This window comes from Tachyglossus aculeatus, chromosome 16 (assembly GCF_015852505.1).
Source record: "Tachyglossus aculeatus isolate mTacAcu1 chromosome 16, mTacAcu1.pri, whole genome shotgun sequence".
Lineage (NCBI taxonomy): Eukaryota > Metazoa > Chordata > Mammalia > Monotremata > Tachyglossidae > Tachyglossus > Tachyglossus aculeatus.
Genome location: NC_052081.1, coordinates 984,741 through 1,002,964, shown reverse-complemented (window position 1 = coordinate 1,002,964; position 18,224 = coordinate 984,741). Strand labels below are relative to the sequence as shown.

Genomic DNA, 18,224 nt, shown 5'->3' with positions numbered 1-18,224 from the left:
CAGTTAATAATAATGATGGCATTTGTTAAGCGCTTACTATGTGCAAAGAACTGTTCTAAGTGCTGGGGGGGGATACAAGGTGATCAGGTTGTCCCACATGGGGCTCACAATCTTAATCCCCATTTTAGAGATGAGGTCACTGAGGCTCAGAGAAATGAAGTGACTTGCCCAAGATCACACAGCAGACAGGTGGCAGAGCCGAGATTCGAACCCATGACCCCTGACTCCCAAGCCCGGGCTGTTTCCACTGAGCCATGCTGCTTCTGACTTTCTCTGAAAGTCCTTTCACTTACTATGTGCCAATCACTGTCCTAAGTGCTGGGGGCTGACTGATGATGATGATGGCATTTATTAAGCACTTACTATGTGCAAAGCACTGTTCTAAGCACTAGGGAAGTTACAAGGCGATCAGATTGTCCCACGGGGGCTCACAGTCTCAATCCCCATTTTACAGATGAGGGAACTGAGGCACAGAGAAGTGACTTGCCCCAAGTCACCCAGCTGACAAGTGGCGGAGCCGGGATTTGAACCTACGACCTCGGACTCCCAAGCCCGGGCTCTTTCTGCAAAGCCACGCAGCTTCTCAATAAAGCCGCCATTATTATATAGAGACGGTCCCTACCCAACAACGGGCTCACAGTCTAGAAGATTATCTTCCAGTCCCTCTTCCCCAACTCTCTCTCTAATGGGCTCAGAAAGGAAGCTACCCCTGCCCCAATTTAGGATCCATTCCACAGCTCCCCCTCTCATCCCCCTGCAAATTCCCAAACCAGCCAGGCCCACCCCACCGGCTTGGCTAATGAGGTGGGGGAGAGAGAGATGGCCCACGAATTGCAGGCCGCGTGGAGTGAAGCGGGCTGGCGAGCTCACACCCAAGGGGTACGCGGTGGCTTCAGGGGAGCGCAAGGAAGAGGCAGCACGAGGAACTCACCTGAGGTTGGGGGACACTTGCTTAGAAACACCCAGGGAGTTGGTGGGAACAGCAGGGCCAGAGCCCTGAGAGGTCAGACCTGGTCCTGCACGGGGCCCTCCTCCTAGCCTTGCCCATCCTTCGGTCCAGCCTCGCCACTCGGGCCCCCCCAAAAAAACCCTCTCCTGGGCCAGGATTCTGGGACAGCCGGATTCCGGTTCCCATCTGTCGACTAAATTGGAAACTAAGCCTCATGCTACAACAAGGCCTTTCACCTAAGCTGCCCACCTGGCTGTGCCCGAGTGAATGGGAGGCTGTCGGTCTCCCCACGTGCATAGCGGGGTTAAGAAAATAACATCCACTTTATGAAGGGTTCAAAGCAGGCAAACTGGTTACATAACTGTTTATCAGGGCATACGGGTGACGCTACCAACCAGGGACTTTATTCTGCCCTAGTACCTCTGCTACCACACCTACAGCATTGTTTTCTCTCTTGCGCCACTCTCTTGCCTACCAGTCTGTACGGAGACTGTACGGTCCTTGAGGGCAGGGACTGTGTCTCTTTTGTTGTACTTTCCCAAGCACTTAGTAAGGTGCTCTCCACATGGAGCTACATGCCCAAGAGGCACGAAGTATACATAACTTACTGGTTGAGTGGGTGCCAGATGCTTCTGACACACCCACGAAGTGGACTGGCATGGCCCTTGCTGCCGGGTCACAGAGGTTTGAACACCTCTCTCTATTCGCCTTGATGTGATGATCTTCTCAAAGCCCGCATTCTCCTAGTCTCCCTGTGTCTAACTGCTGAGGGCCAGTCTGAGCCGTCCAACGCTGCTGCCTTCCGGAAACCTGGGGCTCTGTTGCCCACCTGACGCTTTGCTTCACCGTGTTGGGAAAAAAGCTCTGCTCTATGGCATTGAGTCTGGGCAGGACTGCTCTACAGGTTGTATGTGGCAATTGGTCAGTTCAGTGTGAAGCCCAGTGCCCAGCTCTGACCACACCGTTTGTCTTCGTGAGGACAGGTGGGCCCCTTGGGCCTGGTTTCCCACCTCACTGGTCAGTGCATTGCCTAGGTAGCAGAATTCAGAAACCGACTCCCAGGTCCTAAATCTTGGCTGACGGACTGGCATTCCGACCCCAACCCCCAGATCCCGGCTGACAGACTGGTGTTCTGACCCCAGCTCCCGGATCCTGGCTGACAGACCGGTGTTTTAACCTCTGCTCCTGAATTCTGGCTGACAGACAGGAGTTCTGACCCCACCTCCCGGATCCTGGCTGACACACTGGCATTCTGACCCCCGCTCCCAGATCCTGGTTGACAGACCAATGTTCCGACCCCATCTCCCAGATCCTGGCTGACAAGACCGGCATTTTGATCCCAGCCGAATGGCCGGTATTCTGACCCCAGTCCCTGCATCCCAGCCGACAGGCTGGCGTTCCAACCCCAGCTCCTGTATCCTGGCTGACAGACCGGTATTCCGACCCCAGCTCCTGTATCCTGGTTGACAGACTGGTGTTCTGACCCCAGCTCCCGGTTCCTGGCTGATAGACCAGTGTTCCGACCCCAGTTCCTGTATCCTGACCTTATCCTGGAGCAGAGTAGCAGATCAAGAGTGGAGTGGGGGAAACCAGCACACCACCCCGCTTCACTCTCCAGGTGATGCGGCCTGGACTGGGCAAGGCCCCACAGAATCCAAATCCAATTGTGAATCCGATTCTGAACTGGCCAGCCGAATCATTGTGGAGTCATCTTAGGTCCAGATAAGCTAGGAGCAGCCAAGTTGGGTGGGATTTGCTGGTGCCCAGGCCCCTATAGCAGAAATCATCCTGCCATTCTCTGCCTCCTCCACTCTCCACCAACTGTTAGATTATCAAGGGCAGGACTGCAGCCCAGGGCTCTGCACACAGCAGGCGCTCAGTACAGGCCCCCAGGACGGGGCTCTGCACCCCTGTTGTCACAGAAACACCCCCTCCCCATCACCACACTTAAACACAGAACCACCCGCTGATGGCCCCAGGCTTCCCGTCCTCAACCACCAGAGACCTCGAATAAAGACAAAACGCTGGCCACTGACTGTTCAAGGGTGCTTGGCCATTTCAAGTGGTCCCTGTGTGGCCGGGACAGATGTGGCTTTTTGAGGGACTCTCAATTGCTCCACCAGTGACCCGGCCGTGTGGGGTGAATTTGGAGCCTCCCCGTTCCTAGCCCCCTGCCCGCAGCACTGCTCCTCGAGTTTGAGAGTCACCAACGCGTCCCACAAGCATACAGTCCCGCCCCGCCACTCACAGGTGGACACGAGCCAGCCACTGCCATCTCCACGGTAGCCTACTGTCCTAGAGGCTTGGCCAAGCAGAACCAGCTCCGCCTAGTAGTAATACTATTAGTAGTAACAGTATTTATTAAGTGCTTACTTTGTGTGGAATACTGTACTAAGTGTCAGGAAAGAATACACAGATGGGAATCAGTAATAATAACAATGGTATTTGTTAACTGCTTACTCCGTGCCAAGCACTGTACTAAGCACTGGGGTGGATACAAGCAAATCTGGTTGGACACAGTCCCTGATCCGCGTGGGGCTCACAGTCTCGATCTCCATTTTAGAGATGAGACCCAGGGAAGTAGAGTGACTTGCCCAGTTCACACAGCGGACAAGTGGCGATCAGAGGCAGTCCCCGTCTCTCAGGGGGTTCCCCCTTTCACTGCCCCAGCCCAGCTGGCCGCTACAGCAGGCACTGGGACAGCGGGTCCTGAGATTGCAGCGTGACCATCCCTCTGGGCCCCCAGGCCACTGGCGATGCCAGGAGGCAGTGGTGGACACAGGATCCCAGCTAACTACCACTGGTAAGGACACAGGTTCTCAGCCTGGCAGTGTCGGGTCCCTCCACTGTTCAAATCTCGTCTATCTCGCCGCCAACCCCTAACCCATGTTCTCCCTCTGACCTGGACCCTCCTCCCCCTTCATTTACGACAGACCACTACTCTACCCACTGTCAAGTCTTTATTAAAATCTCATCACCTCCAAGATGTCTTCCCTGACTAAGCCCCCATCTCCTCTATAGCCACTCACTTCTACGCTGCCCTTGCTCTTGGATTTGCACCCTTTATTCACTCCACCCTCAGCCCCACAGCAACACAGCCATAATTCATTTTAATGTCTGTCTCCGGTTCTAGATTGTGAGCTCTTTGTGGGCAGGGAACATTTCAGTTTTTTTTTAAAAAAAGGTATTTGTTAAGAGCTTACTCTGTACAAGGCACTGTACTTAGCATTGGGGTAGTACAAACTATGTTGGACACAGTCCCTGTCCCCTGGGGCTCACAGTCTTAATCCCCATTTTATAGACGAGGTAACTGAGGCCCAGAGAACTGAAGTGACTTGCCCAACGTCACACAGAAGACATTGGCAGATCTGGGATTAGAACCCAGGTCCTCCTGACTCCCACAGGTCAGACTGCTTCTCGACATGTGTACCAACTCTGTTGGTAGGTGCTCATTTAATACCATTGATTTACTGATCGATCAAATCACTTTCCCCATCAATGCTCTCCTCCTGTGCTCAGTGGCATCCCTGAGTGGCAGGGGGGAGAGCAGGCCGTCAGCCCCAATTCACAGATTATGAAACTGAGGAGGCCCTGAGACTTTTCTAAGGTCCCAAACTGAACTCATCTTCCCTCCCAAATCCTCTCCTCCATCTCACCTTCCCATCCCATTTGACACCACCACCACTCGCCCCATCTCCACCCCCGTAATTCTGTCAGTGACCAGATCCCGTGGGTATTTTCATTCATTCATTCAATTGTATTTATTGAGCGCTTACTGTGTGCAGAGCACTGTACTAAAGCACTTGGAAAGTACAATTCGACAACAGATAGGGACAATCCCTACCCAACAACGGACTCACATTTTCTTCATTACACTGCAGGATCCACCTCTTCCTCTCCCAGCAATGCTGGTCCCGGGCACGAGTACAACCCCAGCTCGATGCCTGCGGCAGCCTCCTCCCTAGCCTCCCTGACTCCAGTCTCTCCCTTCTTCGGTCCATACTGCACACTGCCGCCCGGATCATTTTCCTAAAACATCAGTGTGCACACATCTCCCCACTCCTCGAAAATCCACAAAGATTGCCCATTGGCCTCCTCATCAAGAAGAAAGACCCTTGACCCTTAGCTTTAAGGTCCTCTGTCAACTTTCTCCCTATCCTTGTTCCTCTCCCACTACAACCCAGACAACACACTTGGCTCCTCTAACACCAACCTACGTACTACGTTCTTATCCCTCCTGCCTCAGTCAATCAATGATATTTATTGAGCACTTACTGTGTGCAGAGCACTGCACTCAGCGCATGCGAGCATACAACAGAGTTGGTAGGCACTTTTCCTGCCCTTAAGGAGTTTACAGTCTAGTGGGGTGTGGGGGGAAGACACTGAAATAAATTGTGGTTATATACATAAGTGAAGCAGTGGGGCTCAGTGGAAAGAGCACGGGCTTTGGAGTCAGAGGTCATGGGTTCAAATTCAGCTCTGCCACTTGTCAGCTCTGTGACTCTGGGCAAATCACTTCACTTCTCTGGGCCTCAGTTACCTCATCTGTAAAATGGGTATTAAGACTGTGAGCCCCATGTGGGACAACCTGATCACCTTGTTACCTCCCCAGCACTTAGAACTGTGTGCTCTGCACACAGTAAGCGCTCAATAAATATGATTGATTGATTGATTGATTGATTTACACATAGTAAGCACTTAATAAATGCCATTAAAAAAAAGTGCTTGCTCACACCCCCGGTCCTACGGGAACTCCCACTCCTTTCGTATAAAAATAATTATGGTACTTGTAAAGCACTTACTATTTGCCAAACTTTGTTCTAAGCACTGGGATATCTATTTATATATCTATATATAGATATCTATATATAATCAGGTTGGACACAGTCCCGATGCCACACGGAGCTAACAGTCAAAGTAGGAGGGAACAGGATCGAATCCCTATCATACTGAGGAGGGAACCAAGGCCCAGAAAAATTAAGTAACTTGCCCAAGGTCACACAGCAGGCCCGGCAGAGCTGGAATTAGAACTCAGGTCCTCTGACTCCCAGACTCTTTCCCCTAGGCCATGCTGCTTCTCCGCAGAACACAGTTCTCCCCATCTCTAAAACCCATCTCTAGACTGTAAGCTCACTGTGGGCAGGAAATGTGTCTGCCAATTCCACTGTATTGTACTCTCCCAAGGGTTAAGCACAGTGCTCTGCACACAGTAAGCACTCAATAAATACCACTAACTGACTCATTGATTCCGAGAGTCCATCTCCTCCAGGAGATTGTCTCACTGATTCTGAGAGCCCGCCTCCTCCGGAAGGTCTTCCCTGATTCACCTCTCCCCATTCTATTCCCCCAGCTGACAATTTAGTACGACTTCATTATCATCTCAGCACTTGATCACTCAAACAATTCCCCCACAGCACTGATGTCCATACCTCTATAATCAACCAGTGGTATGTACTGAGCACTTGCTGTGTGCAGAGCAATGTACTAAGAACTTGGGAGAGTACAATAAGACAGGGTTGGTAGATACTTTCCCTGCCCACAAGGAACTGGGCGCCAGGAGGATCTGGGTTCTGATCCTGGCTCCTCCACTGGTCTGTTGCGTGATCTTGGGCAAGACGCTTAACTTCTCCCTGCCTCAGTTACCTAATCTAGGTAAAATGGGGATTAAGACTGTGAGCCCCATGTAGGACACGGAGTGTGTCCAAACTGACTAGCGTGTATCTACCCCAGTGATTAATACGGTGTCTGACGCATAATAAACGCTTAACAAATACCATAAAAAAGAAAGAGCTTTCAGTCTAGAGGAGGAGACACTATACTTTATTACTCCCCCTACCAGTAATATGCGTTAGCATCTGTCTCCTAGACTAGGTTGAAAGTTGCATGGCATAGCGGATACACCATGGGCCCGGGAGTCAGAAGGTCATGGGTTCTAATCCCGGCTCCGCCGCTTGTCCACTGTGTGACCTTGGGCAAGTCACTTCACTTTCCGGTGCCTCGGTTACCTTCCCCGTAAAACGGGGTCTGAGGCTGTGAGCCCCATGGGGGACAGGGGCTGGGTCCAACACAATTTGCTTGTATCCACCCCAGAGCTTAGTACAATGGCTGGTACACAGTAAGTGCTTAACAAATACCATACTTATTATTATTATTATTGTTATTATTCTGGCCTGGGAGCCCTGCTGGCCCACTTCTGGTTGGCACTGCACCCCATCAAGTCTCTTGATGGACTAATAATAATAATAATGATGGCATTTGTTAAGCGCTTACTATGTGCAGAGCAGTGTTCTAAGCGCTGGCGGGGGGGATACAAGGTGATCAGGTTATCCCCCATGGGGCTCACAGTCTTAATCCCCATTTTACAGATGAGGTCACTGAGGCTCAGAGAAGTGACTTTTCCAAGGTCACACAGCAGACATGTGGCAGAGTCAGGATTCGAATCCATGACCTCTGACTCCAAAGCCCGGGCTCTTTCCACCGAGCCACACTGCTTCTCTAGCTTGCCCACCTTCCATGCCCTGACAGCTAACCAGTTCCATCTCTCCCCAACCCTCCTGTCCCCTGTGCCCGAGTCAAGCCCTCAAAAACATTCTGGGCACCGTGAACCAGAATGCCACGGCCCCGGGCAAGCCTATTCCTTCAATCGATCGATCGACCCCCGATCGACAGCATTTACTGGACGTCTGTGCTGTTCAGAGCACTGTTCCTCAGCTCATTTGATTTGTTCCCACAGCTGCCCTGATCCCAGTCCCTGAGGCTCTGTGTGAGTGTGAGTGGGTGTGAATGAGTGTGTGCGTGACTGTGCGAGTGAATTCATTCATTCAATCAGATTTATTGAGCACTTACTGTGTGCAGAGCACTGTACTAAACGCTTGGGAAGTACAAGTTGGCAACAGAGATGGTCCCAACCCAACAACAGGCTTACAGTGTTCCCTTGCACCCCAAGCAGCGTGGCCCAGTGGAAAGAGCCCAGGCCTGGAAGTCAAAGGTCATGGACTCTAAACCCGAATCTGCCAACTGCTTGCTTCTTCTTTGTGCCTCAGTTACCTCATCTGTAAAATGGGGATTAAATCCTCCCCCTCCGATTTAGACTGTGACTGTATGTGGGGCAGGGACTGTGTCCACCCTGATTATCCTGTATCTATGCCAGTGCTTGACACAAAGTACTTCATACATTAAAAAAAAAAGCCCATCCACCTGACCCTTCCTTTCGAAATCTTGCCTCTCCATCTCCCCCTCCCTCTAGCTAAGCCTCCTTCCCCACTCACCCCCATCTCCTCCTCCTCTTGGCCCAGATCCCATTCTCCTCTTCATTCCACCTTCCCATCCCTTCTCACTAAGCAGGAATTGTTCTAACTCTGTACCCCACTACTAACTCCTTCCCCACTCCTCCCCTTCAAGTGTTCTGAAACCTTATCTGCGTCTCCAATAATCCTAGCGTTTTTTCCTCAGCCTCCAAAGCCCCCTGGGCCTCCTCACTGCTCAGTCTTCATTTTCTCCTCTACCCCCACCCTCCCGTCCCTCCTGGAGAGGCTCCGGGCTACCGGGGCCCAGGGTCAGTGATCCCCAAGGAGTCCCCAGGGGTCCCCAGGGTCAGAGACCCACCACAACGACAGAGAAATTCAGGGAAAAATCCTGGGCACGCCACACACATGGACGCCCTTTGAACACATTTTCAGTCATGAGAAGCAGCATGGAGTAGTAGATAAAGCATGAGCCTAGGTGTCAGGAGGTCATGGGTTCTAATCTCCGCTCCACCACTTTTCTGCTGTGTGGCCTTAGTTAAGTCACTTCACTGTGCCTTAGTTACCTCATCTGTAAAATGGGGATCGAGACTGTGAGCCCCACGTGGGACAGGGACCATGTCCATCCTGATTTGTTTGTATCCACCCCAGCGCTTAACAGAGTACCTGGCAGATAGTAAGCGCTTAAACGCCACAATTATTATCATTATTATTACTATTATTATTATTATTATTACTATGTTCAAATGCTCCCCTCCCACGGCTGGAAGCCAGTGCTTCTCCGGACCCAGGGACCAGCAGCCGATTCCTCAGAGAGGACTCGGAGCCACGCCGTTGTGCCAGTGTAGAATCTTCAACCCACAGACAGGAAGGCAGGAACGTCCTTCACTTCCTCTGTGGCTTTTACCCGAAGCCACAGCTCCTCCCTTCTGGTTACGAGGCCTTACTCACAGATGCTCTGGGGCCTGGAGCTCCACTCCGTATTCGTCGCGGAACGGGAAAATGCCTTTTCCTTCTCCGCTCCGGGACCGACACGCACGAGACTGTTCCACCCTGTGGACTTCCAGTAGCTGCCACCGAAGACCACAAAATCCCAGCCCCTTCCCGAGTCACTGACATCCGGGGAATCCAGACATCTTCCTGGGCGACTAGAGGCCACAAAATCCAGAACCGTTCTCTGGTCACCAGAGACCCCAAAGTCCAAACTTCCAGGGCTGCCAGTAGCCACAAAATCCAGACTCCTCCCCAGGCCACCAAGGACCACAAATCTGAAACCGTTCTCCGGCCCAGGCTACATGCCGGGGAGGGGGGTGTATCTAATCACTCGTTCAGAGCGGAAATCCCCATGTTTGGCCAGGGGGAGGTAGGAAGCTCAAATTTTCCAGTCAGAGAGATGGGCCAGGAAACCAACGAGGGGCTGGGTATAGCCGGAGCGTCAAGGGGCAAAGAAATGCCCCTGCCCCTCCTTGACCACGAGCCCCGATCCGCCCTAGCACTTGGCATGGGGCTCCAGAAACATCAATTCCTCCACTACCACTGTGATTATGCATCAAGGTCACCCCTCTGTGCCTGCTCTGATTATGTCCACGTCACCCCTCCTATTACCTAGCACAATGCTTAGTACCTGGTAAACACTTAACAATTAAGTGAGAAGCAACGTGGCCTAGCGGATAAAGCACGAACCTGGGTATCAGAAGGACATGGGTTCTAACTACTTGCCTGCTCTTGCCCTTGGGCAAGTCACTTAACTTCTCTGTGCTTCAGTTACCTCATCTGGGAAATGGGGTTTAAGACTGTGAACCCTATATGAGACCTGGACTGTGTCCAATCTGAATAGCTTGTATCTACCCCAGCGTTTAGTACAGTGCCTGGCACATAGGAAACACTTAAATACCAAGTAAAACCAATTAATAAATACTTAAAATTATTGACCATCGGCATTTTGTAGACAATGGCGAATGGGGGACACCAGAACCCCCCATTCCAACACTGCCAGGATGCTCCGAAGGCCCCTTGGGAGGTCAGTAGGGGTGGAGAGTGGGAGTGAGGGCTGAAATCACCTCTCTTCTCCGCTCCCCGCCCCACAGAGCCCTGAGCAGGGGACCAAGGCCTGCCGGCCCCTTTCCTGAGCCAAACTCTCAGTCACTCATTCATTCAATCGCATTTACTAAGTGCTTACTGTGTGCAGAGCATGGTACAAGCACTTGGGAAAGTACAGTACAACAATAAACGGTGACATTCCCTGCCCATAACGAGCCAGTCAGATTTGTCCCTCACCAACTGGATTTCCCTCCATCCCTCCACGCTCCTAGTGCAAAGAGGACGGGTTTGGAATTCAGAGGACCTGAATTCTAATCCTGGCTCCATCCCTCACCTGCTGTGTGACCGTAAGCAAGTCACTTCAGTTCTTTGTACCTCGGTTTCCTCATCTGTAAAATGGGGATTCAAAATCTGCTCTCCCTGCTACTTAGACTTTGAGCCCCACATGGCTCAGGAACCGTGTCTGACCTCATTACTTTAGAAGTACCTCAACGCTTAGTACAATGCTTGGCCCAAAGTGAGAGCTCAGCAACTATTACAGTGATGATGATTATCCACCCAGTCCTTCCATCCACTCACCCATCCATCAATCCCTCAATGGCATTTTCTGAGTACCCAAGTGCAGGGCTCTGTCCTAAGCATCTGGGAAGGTATCTGGGGTATTTGTTAAGCACTTATTATGTGCCCAGCACTATACTAAGTGCTGGGGTAGATACAAGATAATCAGGCCCCACATGGGGCTCACAGTCTAAGTAGGAAGGAGAACAGGTATTGAATTCCCATTCTGTCGATAAAGAAACTGAGGCTCAGGGAAGAGAGGTGACTTACCGAGGTCACACGGCAGACAAGTGGTGAAGCCGGGTTTAGAACCCGGGTCCCCTTGACTCCCAGTCCGTGCTCTTTCCACTAGGCCAAGCTGTCCATATGGCCTCTGGCCTTAAGGAGCTCATGATTTAATATAGGAGACCGACGCAGCTGAACGACAACCAGAATAGAAAAAGGAGGAAGAGCCAGGATATGACAAACAGGGTGAAATGGCTGCAGCACAAATAAATCTACGCGCACACCCGAGTGCCGAGGGCAGGATCCTCATGGCTCAGTGGAAAGAGCACGAGCTTTGGACTCAGAGGTCACGAGTTCAAATCCTGGCTCCGCCACTTGTCAGCTGTGTGACTTTGGGCAAGCCACTTAACTTCTCTGTGCCTCAGATACCTCATCTGTAAAATGGGGATTAAGACTTGTGAGCCCCACATGGGACAACCTGATCACCTTGTAACCTCCCCAGCGCTTACAACAGTGCTTTGCACATAGTAAGCGCTTAATAAATGCCATCATCATCATCATCATCATCAATGCCACTGAGGGGATTGGAAATGGAGTGGGGAAGACCTCCCGGAGGAGGTGGGCTGCTAGATCACCACCGTCTGCCTCGGGCTTCACGCGGCGTTACAACCCAAACCCGTCTCCACCGCCCAACTGGCCTAGGTTGCCCCCGTCCCTGGCTTTATCATTATTATTATGACCGTTGCGCTTACCTTGTGCCAATCACTGGATTGAGGGCTGGGGCAGACACACGCCCTGTTCCCTACAGGGCTCTTATCCCCATTTTCCAGATGAGCACCCTGAGGCCCAGAGAGGTTAAGCCACCTGCCTGACATCACAGAGCAGGCCGGGGCCCAGCTGGGACTCCGGACTCTACCAGGCCGCACTGCCTCCCCCCCGCCCCATGGTCCACGATGCACACGGCAGCCTCACAGCCCGGTCCCCCTGTTTAATCAGTCATGAAACAAATCGCTCGCTGAGGCAGAGGCGTCTAAACACGCTTTAATTACAATATTGTAACACCAATTAGAGATCTTAGCTAATCGAGGACTCGGCACTTCCTGCTCGGATATTACTCCCATGTTGGGATAATTACTGCTAATTAAGCTCAGAACTAATTAGGCTAAATGATCTCATTTATACCAACAAAGATGACTTCTAGGCGTTCACGAGGAAAACAGGGGTGATGGTATCATCCCTGCACTATCTGACGTTTCCCTCTTCTAATCAAATATTCCTCCTGCGTCACGAAGCCCAAATTATTGGTTCCATTGGAGGTTCGGCCCCACTCTGCTACTCACCAAAACCGACGTTTCCAAAGACACACTCAACCTTCTTCCTCCAGGTACGGGCCCAACTTCTCCTAGCAGAGGTGGGATCAGGAGCCAAGGACTGTACTGGGTGCCTACTGCCAGCAGAGTGCTGTACTGGATGCCTACTGTGGGCAACCGATCAATTCAATCCTTACTTTGTGCAGAGCACCGTACTGGCACCTCACAGAGTACAACATAGCTGGGAGTGCCCCTCCCTGACCTCAAGGGGCTTACAGAGCACTCAGCTGGCCTCCTAAGGCCTGTAGACTGCTGGGGTATATGGTGTCTACATGGTGTCTGCCGTGGTTTTATTGCTATATTGCACTCCCTCAAGCGCTTAGTACAGTTCTCTGCACACAGTAAGTGCTCAATAAAAACGATTGATTGGTGCCCTAATTAAGAGGCCTTCCCCGATTAAGTCCTCTTTTCCCCCAAGTCCCTCTCCCTTCTGTGTCACCTACGCACTTGGATCTGTACCCTTTGAGCACTTGATATCCACTCCACCCTCAGGCCCACAGCACTTACGGACAGATTCATAATTGATTTTAATGCGTATCTCCCTCTCTAGACTGTAAGCTGCCTTTGGGCAGGGATCGTGTCTGCCAACTCCATTGTATTGTGCTCTCCCAAGCGCTGATGGATTGATGGTGGAAGTCTACCATGCTCTCCAGAGGCTTATTTCAGTTTCAGGTACTCTCAGTTTCATCATATACGGGAAAGAACGAGGCCTAGTGGAAAGCACACTGGCCTCTGAGTCAGAGGACCGCATTTCTAATCCTGGCTCTGCCACTCGTATGCCTTGTGACCTTCGGCAAGTCACTTCACTAGGCCTCAGTTACCTCATCTGTAAAATGGGGATTAAATCCTCCTCCCTCGGACACAGACCGTAAGCCCTATGCGGGACAGGGACTGTATCCGACTTCATTATCTTGTGTCTACCCCAGCGCTTAGAACAGTGCTTGACACACAGTAAGCGCTAAACACCATAAAAAAATACACTACCCCTTTCCGCTATTCGAGTAGCAGAAACAAACTCCTCACAGAATCCAAAGCCTCCCGTTAGCCAACTCGCGTACCCATTCTCTTGCAGACCTGGGAGTAGAACTGCTAACCAGCATCCTCTCCACACAGGAAGCAGCAGACCAGTCGATCAATCAGTGGTATTTGCCGAGTACTTACTATGTGCAGAGCACCATACTAAAGCACTTAGGAGAGTACAATACAACAGAATTAGCAGACCTACTTCCTGCCCATAACGAGCTTACAGTCTAGAGGGGGAGAATCTTTGCCACAACGACCACGTCTCCAGACCCTCTCAGGGCCACTTCCCCAGCTCTGCTCACAACCTCCTGCCGATCACCTCCTGTCAATCGTTCAGTCCGGCGGGGCCATTTCAGAGCAAGGGGAGACCCACGGCAAGCCCAGCTGGCCCCCTGGCCACAACCTAGGCCCCGAGGGTGCGAGGCCGGAGGGTCATGAGGTTTCCACTTGGAAGGAAACTTTCTAAAAAAGTTGGACGGTTGACTTAGCGTCTCCCGGCACGAAAGACCAAAGAGCCTCAGTCTGGCCACGGAGACTGCCCGCGCAGGAGTTGATGCCAGTACTAGCGGCCCGTGCAGCACCACTCGCACGCTCTTCTCGTCCCTGTCCATCATGTGCCTGGAGGAGCACAGGGTACAATGAGTTGAGGAGGCAGGCAGGAGTGTGGCCTGGGGCCAAGCGCACATATAGTCTTCCCACACTGCCAGCCATGGACTAGAACCTCTGTCTATCGGGTCCCAAAGCTGTGCTTCAACTCCTGAACCCACAGCACACGTGGACCTAGAACCCAGGCATCCTGGTTCCCAGAACCACACACAAACACACACACACACACACACACACACACACAAACGCACACGCGCAATACACAGACACACCCAGAAGAGCTCCAGGGTGGGGAAAGAGTGAAGTGACTCCGACAATTCCCAATTCCCTAGATAATCCAGGCCCCCAAGGTCTGCAAAATCAATCAATAGAAGTGACTGAACCTTCTGGGCCTTGGTTGGAAGCCAGGGCCCGGTAGGGATGAGGGGCCCGGTGGGCAACCCCATGCCAAGTTCTGAGCCCCCGTGTGCATCATCATCATCATCAATCGTATTTATTGAGCGCTTACTGTGTGCAGAGCACTGTACTAAGCGCTTGGGAAGTACAAGTTGGCAACATATAGAGACAGTCCCTACCCAATAGTGGGCTCACAGTCTAAAAGGGGGAGACAGAGAACAAAACCAAACATACTAACAAAATAAAATAAATAGAATAGATATGTACAGGTAAAATAATAAATCATCTGCTCAGAGCACCAGGCCAACCCGTAACAGTCTGAGACCCGTTAAAGCCTGAGGGCGGGAAAGGCAGGGCAGAGAGGGGCAGAACCTGAGGAGGGAGAGAGTGGAGAACCTGATGATGGCTCGCTGGGAAACCAGATCTTCCCCCCCAGCCTCTCCGTGATTTCCTCTGAGGCCTCAGGGTCCTGGGCTGCCTCCTTGATCATCCTCACTTGTGGGTCCCTCCCTCCACACACATTTTTTCAGTTCCCCAAAATCTTCCACCGGCTTCCCGGGTCCTTCCACATGGAGCATTAACTCCTGTCACCCCACCTCAGGGCTTTCCACCAACTCCCCCAACCTTGACAATCTGCTCTCTTCTTCCGCTACTCCCCAACCTACTGTCTTTGCTCCTCCCAAGCCAACCTTCTAGCTGCACCTTGCCCTTGACTCTCCGGCCTCCATCCCCTCCGAACCTCCTTTCTCCCCAAACCCGACAGACCACAGTTCTCCCCACATTCAAAGCCCTCCTGAAAGCCCAACTCCTTCAACAAGTCTTCCCCGGCTCCCAAGTCATCGAAACCCATCAGGCATCTCTAGCACTAAGGCACTTACTTAGAGCCATCCTCCCTGGACTATATATGCTATTCAATTGGAACATTTCATTTTCACTTCGTGGAGCATTCTGGTTACTCATATATATTTTATTTTGTGGGGCACTTCTATCCTAGTTGGCCAAATGCCCACATATCCGGTGGGGCAGAGGGGCTGTGAGGGCAGTCTTGCCTGCACATATATATATATGAGAAACAGCGTGGCTCAGTGGAAAGAGCCCGGGCTTTGGAGTTGGAGGTCATGGGTTCAAATCCCGGCTCCGCCAATTGTCAGCTGTGTGACTTTGGGCAAGTCACTTCACTTCTCTGGGCCTCAGTTCCCTCATCTGTAAAATGGGGATGAAGACTGTGAGCCCCACATGGGACAACCTGATCACCTTGTATCCTCCCCTGTGCTTAGAACAGTGCTTTGCACATAGTAAGCGCTTAACAAATACCAAAATTACTATCAGGGTGAAGGGAAGTACGGACGGTTTTGTGCACACAAGCGCGCGCACACACCCACGTGTCAGGATGGAGGGGAAGTGGGATAGCCTTGCCCACACATTCCCGTCAGGGTGGTTGGGTTGTGTGGGCAAACTCTTCCACCCACACGTGTCAGGGCAGTGGGGCCGTCTGGACCATTTCAATCAATCACATTTACTGAGCGCTTACTGTGTACAGAACACACACTAAACGCTTGGGAGAGTAGAATACAACAAAATTAGCAGCCACGTCTCCTCCTGTAATGAGCTGTCTATAGTCGAGAAGGGTAATTTCAGCCAGAAAGAACGACTTTGGAGGTGCCTGGGCCGAGAAGTGCCACTTCCCCAGTAGGAGCCTGGTACCGATCCTGGGGGCTCAGAACTTGGAGGCGTCGAGTGGCTACTTTGTGTGTGAGCAACCCTGGCGCAGCACCGTTTAATGGGCAGGTGAACCTGAGGGAACAGGGTCCCCAGGGCCAACCCGTCTTCCTCCGTCAGAACTGGAGTTCATAGGGGGCAGTCCTGATGATCCCCAAGTTAGATGACCCAGACACCGGCCCCCGGGTCAGCCTGGCCACCATCTCCTCAAAGGGAGAAGGGTTGGCTGATGGTCAGAGAGAGGGGTGCCCGGTGCCAGTATAATAATAATAATGATGGCATTTGTTAAGCGCTTACTATGTGCAAAGCACTGTTCTAAGCGCTGGGGAGGAAACAAGGTGATCAGGTTGTCCCACATGGGGCTCACAGTCTTAATCCCCATTTTCCAGATGAGGGAACTGAGGCACGGAGAAGTGACTTGACCAAAGTCACACAGCTGACATTTGGCGGAGCCAGGATTTGAACCCATGACCTCTGGCTCCAAAGCCCGGGCTCTTTCCACTGAGCCGAGGGACGGATGGTTGGGCTGCCAGCACAGATGACCCTTCACAGTAGCCCAGTGTGAGCAAGCTGGGAGGGTTGGCTAAAATGGAATGGGGGGCCAGTGGCTCCTCTATCTGTGCTTTGTACACCAGTGGCCTGGGCCGAGCCTTCATGAAGAAGCCATGCCCAAGGCAACCTGCGGCTCCACAGGCTGGTACAAATCTCGGCACAAGTTGCCCGATCAATCGGGGCCTGCGGAGACCCAAGGGGGAAGGAACCCACAGAAGAGCCACAACAGGTGGGAGCCGCTTTTTGTCCTCGGCGAAAGGCCGGTCCCGGGCGGGGGGTCCCACCGGCTGGTGACCCCCACCCACAGGGCCCGAGGCTCGGCCCGGGAGGGGAAGGGGGGGGGGCCTTTCCTGAAATGCCCGGGCTGGGAAGGAAAATCAATCAATCAATCAATCATATTTATTGAGCACTTACTATGTGCAGAGCACTGTACTAAGGGCTTGGGAAGTACAAATTGGCAACATATACAGTCCCTACCCAACATTGGGCTCACAGTCTAAAAGCTTTCTGGAAAACTTTCTGGACACCCCTTCCCCTCCTCCTCCGACCCCCGGGGAGGTGGGCCTCAGCCGGTCCTGTCTCCTCTGCCATAATGACAATGATGGTATTTGGAGAAGCAGCGTGGCTCAACGGAAAGAGCCCACTTTTAGACTGTGAGCCCACTGTTGGGTAGGGCCTGTCTCTATATGTTGCCAACTTGTACTTCCCAAGCGCTTAGTCCAGTGCTCTGCACACAGTAAGCGCTCAATAAATACGACTGATGATGATGAAAGAGCCCGGGCTTTGGAGTCGGAGGCGATGGGTTCAAACCCCGGCTCTGCCAACTGGGTGACTTTGGGCAAGTCCCTTAACTTCCCTGGGCCTCAGTTACCCCATCTGTAGAATGGGGATTGAGACTGTGAACCCCCCCCCCCCCCCCGTGGGACAACCTGATCACCTTGGAACCTCCCCAGCGTTTAGAACAGTGCTTTGCACATAGTAAGCGCTTAATAAATGCCATATTATTATTATTTGTTCGGCGCTCACTATGCTGAGCAAATACAGGCTTCGCTCGGCTCTTACCTTCTCAGCCGGTGAAATTCCGGGGCATCATCGCGGGGGCCAAAAAAGATCCTTCTTCCCCTTCTTCCCCGGGGATCCTTGGCCTCCCGGCACCCAGGCCCCGGGACAACATCAAAGCAATTTAGGGGTCAGACTTTAGGGGCCTATTGTCTGCTCGGGTGGGAGCCGGGTTCCTCCGGGCTCCCCCGGCGCGGGGGACACTTGGTACGTCCCGGGCATTCAGGCCAAGTGGCTTTCACACATGGGAGGTTGCCTCCGGCGACTGCTGACAAGCCACAAACAAGCCGTTCGCCCGCGCTCCGCCCCCACCGCCTCCTTTCTTCGCCCGCCCAACGCCACCTCTCCCTTGACAGACAGGCGGGCGGGCCGGGGCGGCGCGCATGCGCAAGTAGTCGCCGCTCCGGGGAAGGGAGCCAACGCGCCTGCGTGAGGGCCGCGGAGGGGGCCGGGGGGCGCGAGTGCGCATGCGCGCGGGCGCGC

At 52.6% G+C, this 18,224-nt stretch overlaps 1 protein-coding gene across 1 annotated transcript in view; it reads right to left on the bottom strand.

Moving 5' to 3' along the window:
* Positions 1 to 18,012, bottom strand: part of BCL9 (BCL9 transcription coactivator) — a 49,475-nt gene extending 31,463 nt beyond the window's left edge. The window contains 1 exon segment of the mRNA XM_038757732.1: positions 17,745 to 18,012. The gene's annotated coding sequence lies outside the window, so the exon portion shown is untranslated.
* Positions 18,013 to 18,224: the final 212 nt, after the last annotated feature.